The following is an 18,459-nucleotide window of genomic DNA, read 5'->3' as shown; positions in this document are numbered from 1 at the left end:
ATATATTACAACAAAATTGGATATAAGCTAAAAGTGAAAAGTGAAAAGAAATCCCCAAATAAAATTGTAAAGGCAATATGTGTAAAAAGATCAGTTAATGCAATGCAATAGACAACATAATGATTCAATTTAAGAGCCAAAGATACAGATGTTTAAATCAATTCAGTAGATTCTTTTTCATTCATTGTTACCTCTAGTGTTTTAAGTAAAACTAATTGTCTTGATTTCTCTTGACCTCAATAGTTGCCTTCAATATTTTTGCATCTTTTGAAATTTGTCTTCATATAAATGTACAATTTTCAATACACTTTTATTGTATGCATATATTTCCATGTATTTGTATTACTTTTATATATATTTATGTTGCCCATCAATCTGTTGAAGTTATTTGCAGTTTTTATTGCATTGAACTTAAAGTAAACGAAGACTATTTTGAATTATTTGGAATATTGTTTGCCCATTCGTGTATGTAAATTAAATCCTATTAGAAATATTTGCCATACGTGATTCTATAGAAAAGAGCTGAAATTATATACATAGAGCTTAGGAATGTTTGCAAATTGATAAGGCGAAATAAAACAACATACTTTTTCAGCAGAAAAAATCTGTTTTAAATCCAACTGTCTTTGATTGTTTTTGAATATTATATCTGATCCAGACCAACACCTTTGGACTAGCACTAGCACAAATTACTTAGAATTATGACAAATCATACATGTGTAGCTTAATATCCAAAATATATTGTTATATTATTAAAAATAAAGTAAATAAATCGAATTGAATATATGTAGATATGAAAAAATTGCATACAAATTTATACAAATAGTTTTTGGGTGCTTCAGCAAATTCCAAAAGATAACTTTCAATGATTTTCTTGATAATTGTTATTTGATATGTCAAAACTAAGTGTGAAAAATTTAAGAAAAATGTACATTAAAATAAATTTTTATCTGTGTGTAAGTGAGAAAATGTCAGTTACATCTGCCACAAACTAGAAAAAGACATGGAGATAAAAGTATTACTCATTTGTTAGTTCAGATAAGAGCTATCTTCAAAAAGAATCAAATTTTTCTATAATAGATACATATAACACCAAATTTTGCAATGAAATTTCAATACATTTTAAGACTAATTCTCCATATAGACTTAAGACTATAAAGTTTTTAAGAATGAAACAGAATTTTTTCTAAGAATTTTTTATTATCCAAGTGATGACTGCATACAATGCAATTCTTAGTCTTTGTATCTCAACAGCTGATTAAATTCAAAGTTTAGCCCAAAAGTATGCCAAGTTTTTAGGCACAAACCAGCAGCATTTTTCCAATTGCAGACTCTGTGAGCTTCGAGACTTCTTGCTAAATGACTGAACTGCTGACTGCTGTCTGGCTGGCGCTGATCGTGGCTAGTGGCCAGTGTTTGGTGCTCTCTCTCGCTCAGTTTCTTGTAGTCAGTCGTTCGATCCGGTTGTCGATCAGTCGGTTCGGTAAATGCGCGCAGACTCCGTCGAAGTCAAAGTGGAAAAAAGCAACAAGAAAATAAAAAAAACGCATCAAGTGCAAGTGCTGCTTTGAGTTTTGTGTGCGTTGCAGCCACAAATCAACAAGGTGCAAAACGTATAAATATTTGTCTTAAAATGTCAGAAGGAAAAAAAAAAAAATTGAAAATTAAAAACGGGGAAAAAAATGTTATAATAATAATCTTTCTGACACAATTTCGCGCTTTTTTATGCTACTTAAACGAAACTGCAAAACTGTGAACAAAAAGCAAAATGCAAGCCGCCGCATGGCGAAAATGTAGAAGAAGACAGAAGCCGAAAGCAAACCGAAGATAGCAAAGTGAGAAATTGGAAATAAACAAAAAGAAATTGCATAATTTTTGGATTTTTTGGCGTGCGCTTTGCTCATCTTCGTTTTGTTTTAAACTCAAGTCTTTGTTGTTGTTGCTTGCCCATGCAATATTTAAGCGGTTTTTGTTTCTATGGAAGAAACAACAACAACAAACTATAAACTTAAACAAAAACCTGGGGCTAAAAGCCCACGGGCTCAACACACACACATAAACACACATATGTATATATATTGTATATATCCATTTATTCAGTTTTAATCAATTTTTGTTTTATTTTTATCGTTGACCATTTGACTTTTGAATAAGTTGTCGCGACGTTTGCATTCAAGTTTTTTGTTTGTCAATTAAAAAAATTATAAATGCAATTGTTTATTTTTTTTTTTGGTTTTTCTCTCTGTTTTTTTTTAGTCTTTCATGCGTTTGACTCGATTTTCAAAATTTAATTTCAAACACACAAGAAATAATTAAGCAAAACAAAACCAACAACAACGAAAAAAAAGACACGAGGTAAGTTTCGCTTAGTTTCAAAACAAATGCAATTAAAATGATACCAAAAAAAAAAAAAATTACATAAACAATTTACACTTAAACAAATTAGTTTGGCATTCAATTCGCTTATCAGATTTAAAAAAAAAAACTGGGGAATGTCCCATAAATTGGATAAGCATTTCGCTTTTGCCTTTTATGACCCAAATCAGTTAGTATAGAAGCCAACAAATTGTCCTGTTGGTCTGGATTTTGGCTTAGAAGTGCCCCAGCTGGACAAAAGCAGCGAAAAGTCATAAAAACTGAAGCCAAACACACTTTTAATTACTGAATATATTTCAACAGAAAATTTCATTTGTTAAATACAAATTGAAATTGCTTAATGATTAAATAAATGACAGACTTGGCAACAGACACATAGCGAGAGGTGGCTGAAAAGTAGGCGAATTAAAGACTTTGTTAATAATTAATTTTATAAGGCAAATTTCTTCTGTGGGTCTGATATGAACTTGGCTAATGATGGGCGGAAATTCTAAGTTAACTTAGTAAATTAAATGAAATTTTGTAAGTGGAATCTAAATCGAAATAAACATATAAATTTTTAGTAGGGGATTTCCGTATTGACATCTAAAAAAGAAGTACTTTGTAAATCTAAAATCACAAAATTAGATGTAATTCCCAAATGTTTCAATTTGCCAACTATAAAAAAATGGGATTTTTCAATAAATTTTACTCAGAGTGATTAATTATCTAATTGCAATTTATTACAATTAATTAAAAATATAGTAAATAAAGGAAATCTAATTATAGGTCTGAAATCATTTTTAGAATTGTCTTCAAACGTAATTCGGTTGCTTTTCGTAAATGTTTTTAACAAATTAAGAATTCGATAAAAAAGCATTTGAAACTCAACAATTTTTTACAAAAACTGATTTCAAGTTGGAATCGAAGGGGCCAACAATTTGTAAATTACTTGAATTTGTTTCACCCATTTTGGACCACTGTTCTGTATTTTATTTGACTATTCTTCAATCAAAGGGAAGTAGGGAAAGGGAAGTAGTAGGATATGTAGTTTAGTCCTCCCAAACTAAAGGCAGAATGTTTTATTCTTTAAAAAAGTCATTTTCCGTCTTAAAGTCTGGTCTCAGTCTGGTCTAAAATGGGTTAAATAATTCGTAGTATTAGTAGTTTCTAGATTTAAAATTATCTGTTATATCACTTCAAATCAAGGGCCGATTAAAAAATAGAATCCTTATTGTGCTTCATCTTCAAATGAGTTAATTCAAATTAATTATTATAAACAAAACTTTTAAGAAAACGTATAAAATTTAACGCTCTTAGGGGAAAGCTGTCCTCCTCAGTTTATACCCGCTGTCTATGCCTAAGTTGAAAAATCTCAAACATATTTTAAAAGATCGATATTTTTTGAGGGTGTTTAAACCTCCGATTTTGCTTTAAAATTCAACCCCATTATAAACCATATATAGCTCTTGATAACCACCTTAGTTGATTCCAATAGTAGTTAAAACAAAAATAAAAAAAAAAGTATCAGCAAAAAGAGAAGGGTAAAGATAAATGGACAAAACTTAAGAATATAATCAACTAATTAAGCTTAAGCCTTATACTTTATTTGCCAGAGCAGGTTTCTTAGGCCAATAATTTTAGTTCTGATCACAGTCAAAATGGAAAACTATTCTAAAACGATTTAACTAACTTAAATATACAAGAACCAGAAGTTCAAGTGGATTAAGTTTCTTAATTAACACTTACTTAACTAGCTGCCCTCGTTGAAACATACATATCTATGATTTGTATGTATGTCTCTGTCGATGATGACTCAAAATCGTTAATTTGATTATATAATTTGGCTAAAACCGAAAAAGCACGCATTGATAGAGATTCCTGCCCCACTCCACTCCACTCCACACCATTCCACTCGATTCTATGTGTGGATATCGATGTTTGTATGCAAATTGAGTGCGACAAGTAAAAATACTCGTAATTCAACAACTCAATGCCTTATGCGGTAAAAGAAGCTTATAAATAATCAGAGACCATTCCTCAATCGATAACTTCATAGACCATATTTGTTGCACTCTCAATGAATAGAACATGAACTAAATGTCTGCCCCTTTTTATATTTTTGCTTTAATTGTCGAAATGAATTTAACATCAAAATCAAAAGCCCATAAACAAGTTAGTCTTGGCCAAATATTCTAAAAAACCAGAATTTGTATGAAAAACCTAAAAGAATTGAGCAACAAAATCTTTTTATACCCTCCATTCGAGTTTTATTCTAATTTTGAAACTTCCTTTCCATGTTCTATATAAGTCAGTTCTCTTTTAAGTCATCAAACCTATTTATCATAAAGTTTCTTTTCAAAATGTTTTTGTCTATTTATCATTTCCTTAAACATCATAAACAAAAATTATGATTATGCTAAAATGTGGTTAAACTGGTATAGAATTATTGTTTTGTTAACAAGAATTAATATTTAGGGCGAAATCAAATCATTAAGCAGACTAATTTCCCTATAACTTGCCCTTGATCCACAAATTAATTTGTTTAGCTTAAAAAAAGGGCAGAAAATTTTTCAAAAAATATGCAAAATTAAGAAATTTTAAGATTTAAAATGCTGATAAATATTATATAACACTATTTAATGAATGAATGACTATTAATAATGTATTGACAAAGATAATTCCAAAATGTTTTGCTCAAAAAGATTGCATTATCATAATTCCCAATAGAGAAAAGGATTCAAAATCTCCAAGAACTTTTTTCTGGGTATCTTAAAAGGGAAGTCATTGCAAAATAAATTTCTACAAGTTTCCTTACCTCAAAATGAAAATAATTCTAAATGTCTAAGAACTTTTATAACTTAGAACACGCTACTAACTATAACTAAAATTGTTCAAACAGAAATATAATATATTAATAGATAAATGTAAAAGAGATTTTCAAAATTCTTACCCGTATGGATACGCAAATTCATGGGAGACATTTGGTTATAGTTTTTGATTTCTCACAGAAAATAGTTGAAAGTTGAAAAACTAAATATTTTGAGTTTGAAATATTTATAACTAACAGGTCAACAAACTCGAATCAAGTCCAAAAAATTGATAAAATTGGAACTATATCCATCTTTGTATAAAACCATATCAATTGCATATATTGAATACATTTAGCCTAGCATATTTTGAACTATATCTCTTTATTATTATATGGAGATATTCCAATTCCTAAAGTGCATATTCATTTCTAAAACATTTGCCAATAAATGCATGAGTAAATTAGTTACACTACATTAGTATGCTAGCTAAACTAATTAGTTAGGGTACCTAAACTTCGTCGTCGTAAACATGTAAATGACCTGAAATTGTTTCTTTTCAATTTGGGGTTCGTTTGTGTCTACATTTGTAGACGATTATTAATAGACATTGTCTGTCTCATTGTCTGCAACATGGTTTAGCAGTGGGCGGAGAGGCTGGCGAGGCGAGGGTGTGGTTGCAACATCTCCAACACTTCCAACACTTGTTAAACAAAATGTATGAATTAATCAAAGGCGGCCTCAATAAATATGGAGATGAAACATACGAGTCCCAAACACAAAATTGCTAGAAATTGTAAAAAATATTGTTTAAATTTCACACTTTTTTCTTTGTGCATTACGACATACTTAATCGCATCTCTAACAATAAACAATTACTAAAAATGGTTAACTAAAAAGCAAAATACATCGAATAAGCCAGATTATTGTGGGAGTTTGTCTTTTGACTCTCTGTCAATGTGAAATTAATGAGGCAACAGCAACAACAAAAAATTTAAAACGAAACCGATATAATTAATGAATGAATGCGGTCATTCGAAACATATGTTTTCAAATGTCTACAGAAATATATATATCTATATATATATACATTCATAGATATGTATGTGAATTTTTCTAAACTGCCCCCAGCCACATCATTTCGTTTCATATGGTAAAACAAATAAAACAATTCATTTATGTGGTTTTTACAGTTCATTGCTTAAAATGCAGCAATCAAAAAGAAAAAAAAAACAAATAGATACACAAATAATGTATATATCGCCCCATGTATAGGTACTCTTTCTTTTGCTGGCCATATCATAATTGGGAGATAAAGAAATTCTAAACTATCGGTTAGAAAAATTTATTAAAGTTTCTTTTCTCTTAAAATTATTATGCTAAGAATAACTTTAACATATAAGAAATTTTTCCTACATTTTTGAATATTTCAGAAACTTTAAAAAGAATATATCTAAACCCAAACAAAAGGTACTTGTAGGTTATGTGGTAGTTTAGGTTTGTTTATTTGAGATTGAGTTTTTAAGTCCTATATCAACTATTTTAACTATTTCGTATTATATTCAATATGCTTATAACAATTATTATTTTTAACAAAACCATAACAAACCATTTCCATAGAATATCGAATCTGCTAACTGGAGATTAATAGACTTAGTATTCTCCCATTTTAGAAGTAATTCTTAGAACTTATTTAGTAATGTAATAATCACATCTTATACTTAGACTACTTTTCATAGGATCATTTCTGTAGTCAGTCTTCACTTTTACTTTCACACTGAAAAACATCTTGTACTTAGAGAAGTGTTTCCAAGAGTTTTCGAGTAAAAGGATATATTTCAAAAGGCTTTCAAGTAGCTTGCCATAATAGGGACAAAAGAATATACTCAGAATTGTTTAGAAAACCAAATCCCTCTCCTTACCGGTCACACTCCTTTAAAAGGAACCATAGTTCAAACCTTGATCCTAACTTAGTAAATGGTTAGTAAATAAGTAAGGATCTTCCTCCAATATTGTCAAACAAAATTGCTTAAAAATCAATTGTCGTAGTAGAGAACGATTTTAAATAAAGAATTCAAAGCAAAACCAACTTAGATAGAAAGTCAAAACAAGTTAATAACGTTTATGTTAGATATAGATAATAATTGAGTTTGTCTTATGAAACACAAATCTATATAATCTCAATCAAGAACACCTAGTTATCTTCATGGCAAGCTGCTGCTTAAAACTAATATACCCTACTTTTCAGTGTTACTTTACCTTTAGCTAATTGCGGTGAATCAATAAAAGACCACAATATATATAGATACCTTTTTTGTATCTCTATATACAGATGTGTGAATGCATTTTTGCATATGCCACGGGCAAACAATGCCAATAGAATAGACATACATATACATACAAACGTACGTCATTCCCTATGGAATATTTCTAAACAAACAAAATCGTTGAACATGAAATATTATTTAACATTTCGTACGGCTATGGAATTCACAGCGATCCAATAAGTGAAAGGTTCGTCGAACCGGAATTAGCTAAAACAAATATAAATAAAATAAGAAACACACAAAAAAAAACACGCATACACACCACACACACACACACAACAACTAAGCAACTAAGCAGAAAAAAAATCTTGAACACAAAACCCCCAAAAATAGTCAATCGAGTAGTGATAAGCCCGACGAACGTGTCCATAGAATTCGAGCAGCAAAAAGAAAAAAAAAACACGTTTCCAGTTGGCCAAATGGGAAGAAAGAGAACGATATTAAACAAATATTTTAAATAAATTTAAATGACTTAAAAAACTAAGATCAAAATATATATATATGAACCTACACACGAAGGTATGGCAAACTAGTTGAGATTATCTTATGATATTTCCAATGCTCGAGAACGTGACAAATTATTTGAATCTATAATAGATTTTAGAGTGTCGACTATATATAGTAGGTATCTATCTACACATCGAGAAGTCTATGTAGATTTTAATCTTAAATTAAGCAATTGGAATTCGAAAGAACAATGATAAATTATTGCTGTTGTTTGAAGCGTGTCAACTAATTAAACAATTTAAAAAAAAAATACACACACACACACAGACACTTTCGAACTTGATCAAGTAAAACAAGTTATACTCTTTCCCATGGGAAGGGAATTGGCTTTAGAATAACTTGAAATCAACTTGAATTTAACATGTCTAATGTAAGTCTAAATAAAAATGTAGATTTCTGTTTTTTTAGGTGAAGCAAAACTCAGTTCTTAAAGATTCCTTTAAAGTTTTCTTTTGGGCCTCCATTTAAAAGGAGACTGAAAAAAAGGATCTTGAAAAATTCGTTTTAGTGAAACTTCTTACAATTAGAATTACTAATAGAAATGTGTCTTAGTTGAGTTTAAAAATTTCTAAAAAATTTTTTACCTTTCGACCGTTTTTAGGGCCACTCACCACTCAATTCTTGTCACTAATTTTTATGTAGGTATATATAAGACTTTGAATCTAGGGCATTATCATATGGACATTTTGGATTCTGTAACATAGTCTGCTGGTAATAGAAAATACTGATTCTTAAAACAGTGCTAACCTTTGAAATCTTATATATTCATAAGATTTATAGACTTCCAGCAGGTTAAAGCGCAGTTTTGAATTATTTTCAAAACTATTATACGTCTATACTTAGTAACTTTATAAAAGGAACATTTTAAGTCGTGTTTAAAAAGCGATTTCATAATTACTCGAAGTACTATTGATAATTGTTAACGTGTAATAGTTGTAATACTTAATCTTTGTTTCGTACCAGAAACCAAACTCTGATTTTTCTAACAATTCGTTAACCGAAAATCCATTTCTTTCCATTTAGTTTCTATAAAGTACACTAATTATCTGTCTTTCGAAGATCTCAAACTTAATTCACAAATCAGAAACTTCAATCCAGTTTATGTATCTGTATATACAAAAATCTATCATATCAAATGTCCCCTTCACTTTTGTTTATCACATCTTTAACTTCCAAATTTGAATTTAAAATTGAAAACTTTGATGCATGTTCTATGAAAAAAATTAAAAAATTCGATAGATATTGCTTATTCAGAACGAAATAGATTTGAAGAGATCCAATTAATTTTTTTTACATTTTTTCAATCGTATCATATCTTTTGTCTAAGTCAATTATTTTCTAAAACGTAAGCAGTATATTCTAGATATCCTATACATGTATAGGATATATAAGTACTTCCAGGAGATCACAAATCAATATCTTTTAGAGAAAATATGAAATTTATCTTTTAGAGAAAATATGAAAGAAAAATTTCAAAAATCTATTTGCCGGCACTTATTGCAAAGGTTCAAATGAATTGAACCCTCTCTTTTGTTAGAGTATATTAAGCATGCCAATTCTTCTTTTTTTTTATCAAGTATATTAAACACGCTAACAGTCAATTGAAAACAAGTTCCGAAACAAAACTCATAAGACGTTATTAGCATTTGAATATTCCAGTTCGAAGTACATACAAACGAAAAAATAAAGAAAAAAACTGAAAGGTATTTAATACTAATTCATATTAATGGTCGAGCAGACAAATTAAATTACCATTTTTCAAGTTCAGGGCATCCGGTGACATCGATAAATCAACTTTCAATTGATTTAAATGGTTTTAATTGTTATATCGATGCCAGACTGACAGAGATACACAATAATGGTCCCCCATATATATGTATGTATAAATACATATATACCCCAGATACTGATACAGATACTGATACATAGAGGCCAAAGTCTTTGAAGACTTGAACCCAAAATGAAGCTAATTTTCATCATAATGAAAGACTTGAGACTGAGACTCGAGTTGTGTTGGGGCTATTAGCATAAAAAGCGCAATAATAGGTATTTGGAGATCAGTTAACCAGTTTTATTAACATTCGACTCGTTGACAGATCTGAACAATAGGAGCAACATTTACGGTAAACTGCACTTTTTGTCAAACAAAATTGAACAAATGCTGCACTAATTGACCCAGAGACAGAGAAAACAAATTAAAATTGATTAAAATTGAACTGGTTTTTCCGCTATACACATATATAAATATCAATAAACTGTTGCAATATAACCACCCGAAAAAAACACACATTTAATTGGCCACAGTTTGACCCAAAAACGCGGATGTCCGGCCGGCCTAATGTGGCGGAGTAGGTGCAGGTTTTCGTTTATTGTTGGGGGGCAAATCGCGCCCTCAATCGAATTTTATTTATCTCATTTTCTTTTATTTCTCGATTTCAAGTTCAGGCGATAAATATAAATTACACCTGTTGCTACTACAAAAAAAAAAAACTGAACTGAATTGAACTTGTTGCTGCATTTCCAATTTTGACATACATTTTGGTTTTAGTTTTTTTTTTTTCGTATGCTCTTAGCCAAACGAAATGTCAAATGCGATGCCATGTCTTGGCTACTGATTGATATTGACCTTGTAATCTTCTTCGTAAAGATATAGTCATGTATCTGTGTATATATGTGTATGTAAGTGTGGCCAAAATATGATTATGCATATATTTTGAGTAGACAGCTAAAAACTACACTTAAACAAATTTACAATTCAAAATTGACCAAGCCTTAAAAGTTGTATCCAAAAATTTAAATATACAATAAAATATTTAAAATTTAAATAAACTTTAAATTTAAATGAAACATTTCGGTTATTTTAACTTAAAGACTTTTGTAAGTAACAATGAAATTCAATTTTTATGAAATTAATTTAATTGTATAAGCATAAAGTGAAGTGAAATTATAATTCCCAACTAGTTTTCGCATTAAAGAGAAGGTAAGGTCATGAAATTTTTTCTGAAGAAATGATGATTTGAAGATTGAAGAAAGAGGGATTTTTAATTAGCTATACAGACATGGCCAGATCTTATTATCCATATAAAGGTCCCGATTCAATTCAATTACAAAGTGTCTTTGTTTTTAAGGCTTACGACTTCTGCGTTCGAGTTTGAACCAATTATTTATATATCACTAGGCTATTCTCTATTCTATTCTATTTCATATTTAAAGTTTAGAACTTACAACTCGGTCAAAATAATGAGAACAATATTATACCTTGGGTATTTTCAGAGTCTAATTAATAAGTCAAACTAACTAAACATATCCTCCATCAACTTCTTTCCCACCTTCACCGAAACATTGTGGCCCAAAATGATTGATATTTTCAATTCAAGTCGACTCATAGTTAGCTTCTCCAACATTGATTGTCTTCATTTTCTGTCAGTGCATTGTCTGTTTGCCTTGATTCTTATAGTTTAATAGCGTCTTCAGTCTAATGTCTTCGTGGCATTCATTTGACTATTCTGTTTTCTAATTTACAATGTCAAGTGATGTAAAGGGCTGGGTAAGGGGATTTTCAAGTTCATATTCCGTTTACGAGTTACAAATAAAAAATGAAAAACCGAAAAAAATATAAGAGAAGCAGACAAAAAATACAATTTAAACACTTGACAAGTTTATTTGTGTTTTTTTTTATTCGGGTAAAAAATTAAGCCACAATGTACAGAAGACTCTGTCCGTGTGTGTGTGTGTGTGTGTGTGTGTGTGTGTGTGTGTAGATATATTTATATAGTCTGACATCGTTTGCTCATTTACCAGCTTAACTGCATCATCTTCCCTTGGAAATCTCCTCTGTTTCTCTCCTCTGACTGTTGCCTGGGCCCAAGCCAAGTGCTTGGGTGCCACTTGTCGACAGTGGCAAACACACTTATATTTGTATGAATCTCTGGGATGTGTTGCATGTTGCATGTTGTGGAGATGGCAAAGAGATATGTACATAAACCGCAAAGTCGGTCCCTCAGAAACAGTTTCAATGGCAGCTTAAGCTGCACAACAACAGCAACAACTGGCACAAAGAAAAGCAATTGCACTAAATGCAACTGCCAAGTTCTTTATTTCGACAGTTTTCCTAACATTTTCCCCCAAAAAATAAAAAAAAAAAACACACCCCACACACACTCACACACATTTTTCCAGTGAGTTTGCTGCTGCTGCTTTTAAGCTGCAATTGCTTTTTTGCATGAAAAGGAAAAAATTTTTTCTATAAACATGAAAACTTGTTTTGCAATGTGCCAAAGTCCTCCCCATCTCCCCTGTCTCTGCCTCTCACACTCTTTTCTTCTGATTCGCGTATTATTCAAAAAACATTTCAAAAGAGATTAAACTACAAGAGAAATAAGAGTAGAGAGTGAGAGACAGTAGGAGGAGGGGAAAAAGAGAGCGAAAGTTGTGAAATTGCAATATATGAAAAGTAAACAAAATGAGTAAGGAAAAATTTTGTACGCTAAACGTTTAATCTCAACGACAACGACTAACAAATACCCTACAAGGACTGAATTTTTTTTTGGAGTTGTTATCATTGACTTTTTAGTGTAAGAGAACTAGATTACTAATTAAATATTCCCTAGTTACCCTAGAAAATTTACCTTTAGTTTTGTGGGATATCGATTTCTTCATATCCTGTGGAAAAGATTTTCGATATCACTTGAAAAATGGATATGAAGGAACTTCAAGATCTTTACCTCATTCATAGCTCTTGCCTATCTTAAGGTAAAACCTTTGATGATATCCTTTAGTAAAGTTGATAAGTTTTAAAACTTATTAATTCTAATTAAGAAATAGAAAGGATAGGTGATCCTTAAAGACGTTTTAGAATAAAGCAATTTGAATGCAGATAGGAATAGGAATAAGCTATAAACATTTCTAATACACATATAAGTTCCTTCACATAGTGAAGAGATAATGTCCTAAATAAGTTAAGGTATTGTAGAAATGTTTCAGATTTGTGAAGAAAAAATTTATTTTTCCTGTAATCAAAGCATGGAATAAATATTATAAAAAACTATCCAAATCTTATCACAAATAGAACCAAATTTTCATCTACCATTTTCCTTTCCAACACTTAATAAATCTAAATCAATAGCCACACTGCTCTACACACAAAGGTATATTCAGTTTTCGATATGAATCAGGAATCAATATGCTTAATGGATTGTGCCAAACACTTCCTATGGACATGGACTACAATAAACCTAATATGCTCAATTATTCGATGATTATAGAGTAGACAAAATAACAAAAAATTAAAACACAGACAGTAAAGACGCAGACGGAGAGAGGGGTGGGCAAGAGGGGTGGTTAATGCATAGTTACTATACTTTAGTCAGTGGGTAAGTCGAGTGTTTGCCGCTTCACTGATCCGCTTGGGTGGGATTAACTTTAACTTGACTGTGAATTGAAGTTCCTCTTGATATGCATGCATAATTAGTTGCTACAGTTCGGTCTCAGTTATTATTATTTTGTTTTTTTTTTTTTGCTTTTTGCAATTATTTTTTCTTACCATGTTAATGTCTTCACCCGCCCGCCGTCTGTCCGTCCCCCCCTCTTTGATCTTTGAGGACCGAGATACCATTCTATTTTGAGGTAGCGTCTTCTGCTTTACTTTTTTTTTCATTTTAGAGAGCGTTTCATATTGATGGTCATCGAGCTTGTTCGTTTTGGTTGGCCTACAAGGTTAATTTAAGCCAAATACAGAAACCTTTTTGGAATGAGAGTCGAATGGATGAATTGTTTAGACCTCAGACGGAACTTTGCTTTAGCATCTTAAAGTCGAAATTAAGTCAAGGACACATTAGGTTCATAGAGCTTAGCATAAATTTTTCGAGAAGCACTTGAATCTTTTAGTTGTTCTAATGCTAAAAGTCTTTGTTAAATGCATTTACATAATCCCCCCAATCTCCCTCTCCCTCTCTCCCCCTCATCATATTGATAATCGATTATGTCTATTGACCATATTTTAGCATTTATTTACAACTTACACTTAATTATGTTCATTAAATTTTATGACTCACTTTGTGGTCTCGGCGGGCGTGTAGGTTTCACATAGTTTCCACATTTATTTTGCTTTTTTTGTTTATGATCTATTCACATTTATTTAATAGCATATATTTAATAATGGAAGGCAGGTAGGTTGTTAGGTTGGTTATTTGGTTGTTTTTTTTTTTTTGGGTATAAAACTACTTTATGTAGTTATTAAGTGATTTTCTGAGGCGGCTGTTGTTATGAGCCAATTTCGGTAATATAAATTAGCCACATATAAAACAAAAAATCAATCAACGCCTCTTCAATAAGTGGGGAAACCAATTGAAGATGTTGTAAAGTATCAAATAACTTACATGAGATTCGAAAATTAACATCAAAATGTAATCTAATACTAATAAAGAATGTTAATAGCCATTTGTAGAATAATATTGAGTAGACCTTCAAAATTTTTGGAAATTTTAGTATCAGTAAGTGTTAGTGATAGAAGATGGTATTGAATTTTATCGATTTCATTAGGTGAGGTTATAAACCTAACATATGTAATTAAGTCTAAAGTAAATATATAGAATATAGAATACGAAAGAGTAAAAGAGAAAGATCATTTAATGAAAACATTTTCAAAATATTCATGGACTTTACACAAAGAATCTCCATATTATACATAACTTTGAACAGTTAATTTCGAAGAAATTTCCGAAGAATTTTTTGTAGATATTTCTTAAACAAATTCCATATTTTTAAAAAATAATTAGTAGTTTCCAATTAATTTAAGATATTTCTTGAAATTTCTCAAGGATAAACCTTTAAATGCTTATCATTAATTAGTTTATATCAAAAAACTTTTATTTCATCTAGTCTTACTCTTGTTAGTTTTTCAACTAAATAATCTCTGAATTTTATATAACAAACGTCGTTTAGATAAAACATTTTAAGCAAAGAATGTTATTTCAGATTCGTTATATCGAGGTTTCACTGTACATGTCTTTGAATTTTTATACAAATTTTAAATACAAATCTATTATCTATTATCTATAAAGAATTTCTAAATTATATTTATTCTGAAGAAATCTTTACATTATATCTATCCTATAATAGCTTTCACAAGTTCCAAAAAATTCTAATATTGTTCTTAACAAGTTTTCATATTTTTCCACTAAGAAATATCTATTTACTTATATCTTAACAATAACAAGGTCATAAATGACTAAGCTATGGACAATTATTTCAAAATTGTAAAAAGCTAACTAAAAGCTAGGTAACTCTAATTGCCGTATAAGAACATAAATACTTTTAGATTTACATACTTAAACTTTGTCTTTAGATAATTTCCCTTTTTTTCATTTAGTGGTGCTCTTTATAAATAAATACATTATAGGTTTTTATGTTCGTTTAGCTTTCTAATCGCTACTCAATTAGTTCTTTGCAAAAGATGAAAAGAAGGCGAGAGGAGGAAAAAAAAGTAGCCTAATGCATTTGCAATTAGCATTAACCCACTGCGTTTTTCCAAGCAAACATAATGATATGGCATTACTGGAGTTCAGTGGACAATGTTCAGTCAGAAATGCCTTAATTACTTGCCACCAGTGCCCGCAGTCGATGGTGATGCCGACGCCAACGCCGACGCTGCCAACTTGCCGCAATCCGCGGCATGGTTGCAAAATGTCGCGGACTAGTTAATTGCCGCCGTGTGGCAGAAAGTTGCAATTGCAACTGTAGTCATTGTAGGTGCAACGAGGCGTTAACTCAACTCGAACTCGTGTCGCCTACCTGCGTTGCCCCCCCTCCAAAGCTGCCTCTTCCTCACTGTGTGTGTCTCTGTTGAAAAGGTGTCAAGAGGCAACGCATCAACCGCAAGAAACTAATTAAGAGTCACATATATAAGTTAAATTATGAATCACTCACTGAAAAATTGTACAAATTTTTACATAAGTTTGAATATTTGACCTTTTCCTTATGACTTGACCAAAGGGTCAACGTAATTGCCCAATGAAACTAAAATATAAATATTTACCTGTTTTTGCCGATAGTTCAACTAAGACAAGTCTATTGCCGGATTACAACATTTCAATACAATGACTTAATGTTAGACAACGAGAAAACCGCATCTAAGGCAAGCAAAGTGTAAAAGTAGCGAAAGAAAATCCCCAAGTCGTCTTACTTTGGTTTAAGTAGAAGTTTTAATACTCTTTAGAAATGTTGAAGTTGAAAAAAATAAAGTTTCCAAATGATTAATGTGTTACTTTAGGTAATTTCCTTTAGTTACTTCTTTGAAAATTCGTATATAATCATTAGGTGATAAATCTTTATGTAAGTCCTTCTACCTCTACCATAATATGAGTATATTTTGAAATTTTTAAACTGACTGTAGATTGATTTTAAGTCGGAATTAATTTATTATTCTACTGTCAAAATAAGACAAAATATTTCACAAATTTGATTACTGCCTTTTGATTGATTTTAAATCGTAATTAATTTATTATTCTAATTGAAAATAAGACAAAACATTTCATAAATTTTATTACAATTAATGCTCAAACTGTTTATTGATCTTGTCTGATCTGATTAGTTCTGTTAAATATAAGCTTAAGCTTAGTTTCATAATTATGAAAAATATTCGAAAACAAATGCTAAAATATTATTATTATTATGATTCTTGTTGATTTAAAGTGCTTTGACTCACTAGTTTGCCATAAAAATTTTATTCAAATAAAAGAACAAAGTAGTTCTTTCTAGTTTCACACAAATATATTTATATATAATAAAACCGATTCTTAACAAAACCACCTTGAACTCACCTTGGAAAGGGTATTTAGCATTCACTTTATATTTAATTCAAAATATTTCCCACTTTTTATGCTTGAACAAAACAATTTTCGCAACTTGAAGGGAGGTAAATTTCTACTTTTTAGTTACATGCAAAATGCTAAGCCAGCCTCTTGTTGTAGTTGTTGTTGTTGTAAATAATTTGCATCTTTTGTGCAGATATAACAGATTTTGCAATTTATTTTGTGTGTGTGTGTGTGTTTTTGCGTTTCATTCACAGTTTGTCGCCTAAGTCTTTTGTTTTCTGTCATCAAATCAGTTTTTTGATTTTGATTTTTTGATGATTTCATGGGCAAATAATCATAATACATAATAAGTCAAGGTAGTGGATGGGTCTTTGGCCACATGGCAACCCGAAACTCATTATAATATCAAAAGGCAAGCCGTCGTCCAAGCGCAGAATGTACAAAAATAATTCGAAAGGCAAAAATACAAGAAATAAAAAAGAAGTGAACTGAACTATAAATAAAAGCACTCACGTTGTCAATTCAAGTGCCGCCGCCATCACCGCTGCCGTCTACATGGCGACTTTAAAATGCTGTGTTCTGCTTCCTTCAATCATCCACATCATCATCATCAGCCACATCGCCACCATCAACACCATAGTCAAAAGCTTTTTGGTTTTTTTCTTCTTTTTTGTTTTTGGAGGGGCAATGACAATACAGAAATTTATGCAACATTTGCATATGTTTGTTTGTTTGGTCTATGATGTTTGCTAGGTTAAAGAACTGTCAAGAAAATATAAGACGAAATGTTCCACATTGCCATGACGAGGCGTGTGGGCGACCTCTAGATACTCTGCATTAAGTAACCTACTAAGATCCATAAAGGCCAAGCAAATCAAATAGTCATTCTGTCATATTGCGTGACACAACAAACACTCGAAAGAATATATTTCAAAATAATTAGACGCCCTTATTGTTTGAGGAATGAAACATGTTCTTGGCTAGTTCCATTCTTTCTGTAGGTTATGCAAAGGTGCTCAATGTCTGATTTATGTAGAGTACAATACCAAAATGTAAGGCTAACTTCGTGTATGCTTAAAAATATATCCCTAAAAGAAGTAGAAACTAATTAAACAAGGGGTCGGTCATAGGCAACTTATCAGGAGAAATCATGCCTAGGATGCCATTTTTTCTCTCGACTAAGAATGAGAAATCGACAAGTAAATTAGCTCATTTTTAAGAAAGAATTAGGATTCGAAGAAGATTTTTATATTTTTATTATTATAAGTATAGGATATACATAGTTGTATCAACCTTACTATATTTTACAAGCACTGGCAATTAAGGCCTTCAGCTTAGACGAAAACTACATCCACATACTAGCCTGGGGATTCGAACCCGGACCCTCGTTGTTCAGTTGCCTAAAATGACTTGGCCACTTGGACAACTCATCTACCGATGACTGCTTTCTATATTTTAAATAGTCCCATTTAGGACATATTGCAAACAAAAATAAAAAGAAATATTTATATTTTAAATAGTATGTAATTAGAAATTGTAAAAGAGTGAAAAATTTCTTGAATCTCACTATATTTACTTACATTTTACCAATTTCCTATAGAAACTTTAATATGTTAAATCCTTTTCAAACTAACCATCCTAAAGAAA

General features: G+C 30.8%; 1 protein-coding gene across 1 annotated transcript in view; it reads left to right on the top strand.

Moving 5' to 3' along the window:
* The first annotated feature begins 2,333 nt into the window (after positions 1-2,333).
* Positions 2,334-18,459, top strand: part of LOC6640434 — a 41,997-nt gene continuing 25,871 nt past the window's right edge. The window contains exon 1 of the mRNA XM_002063511.4: positions 2,334-2,355. The gene's annotated coding sequence lies outside the window, so the exon portion shown is untranslated. The remainder of the gene's footprint in view (positions 2,356-18,459) is intronic.

This window comes from Drosophila willistoni (assembly GCF_018902025.1).
Source record: "Drosophila willistoni isolate 14030-0811.24 chromosome 2L unlocalized genomic scaffold, UCI_dwil_1.1 Seg196, whole genome shotgun sequence".
Lineage (NCBI taxonomy): Eukaryota > Metazoa > Arthropoda > Insecta > Diptera > Drosophilidae > Drosophila > Drosophila willistoni.
This window is presented reverse-complemented; position numbering and strand designations above follow the sequence as displayed.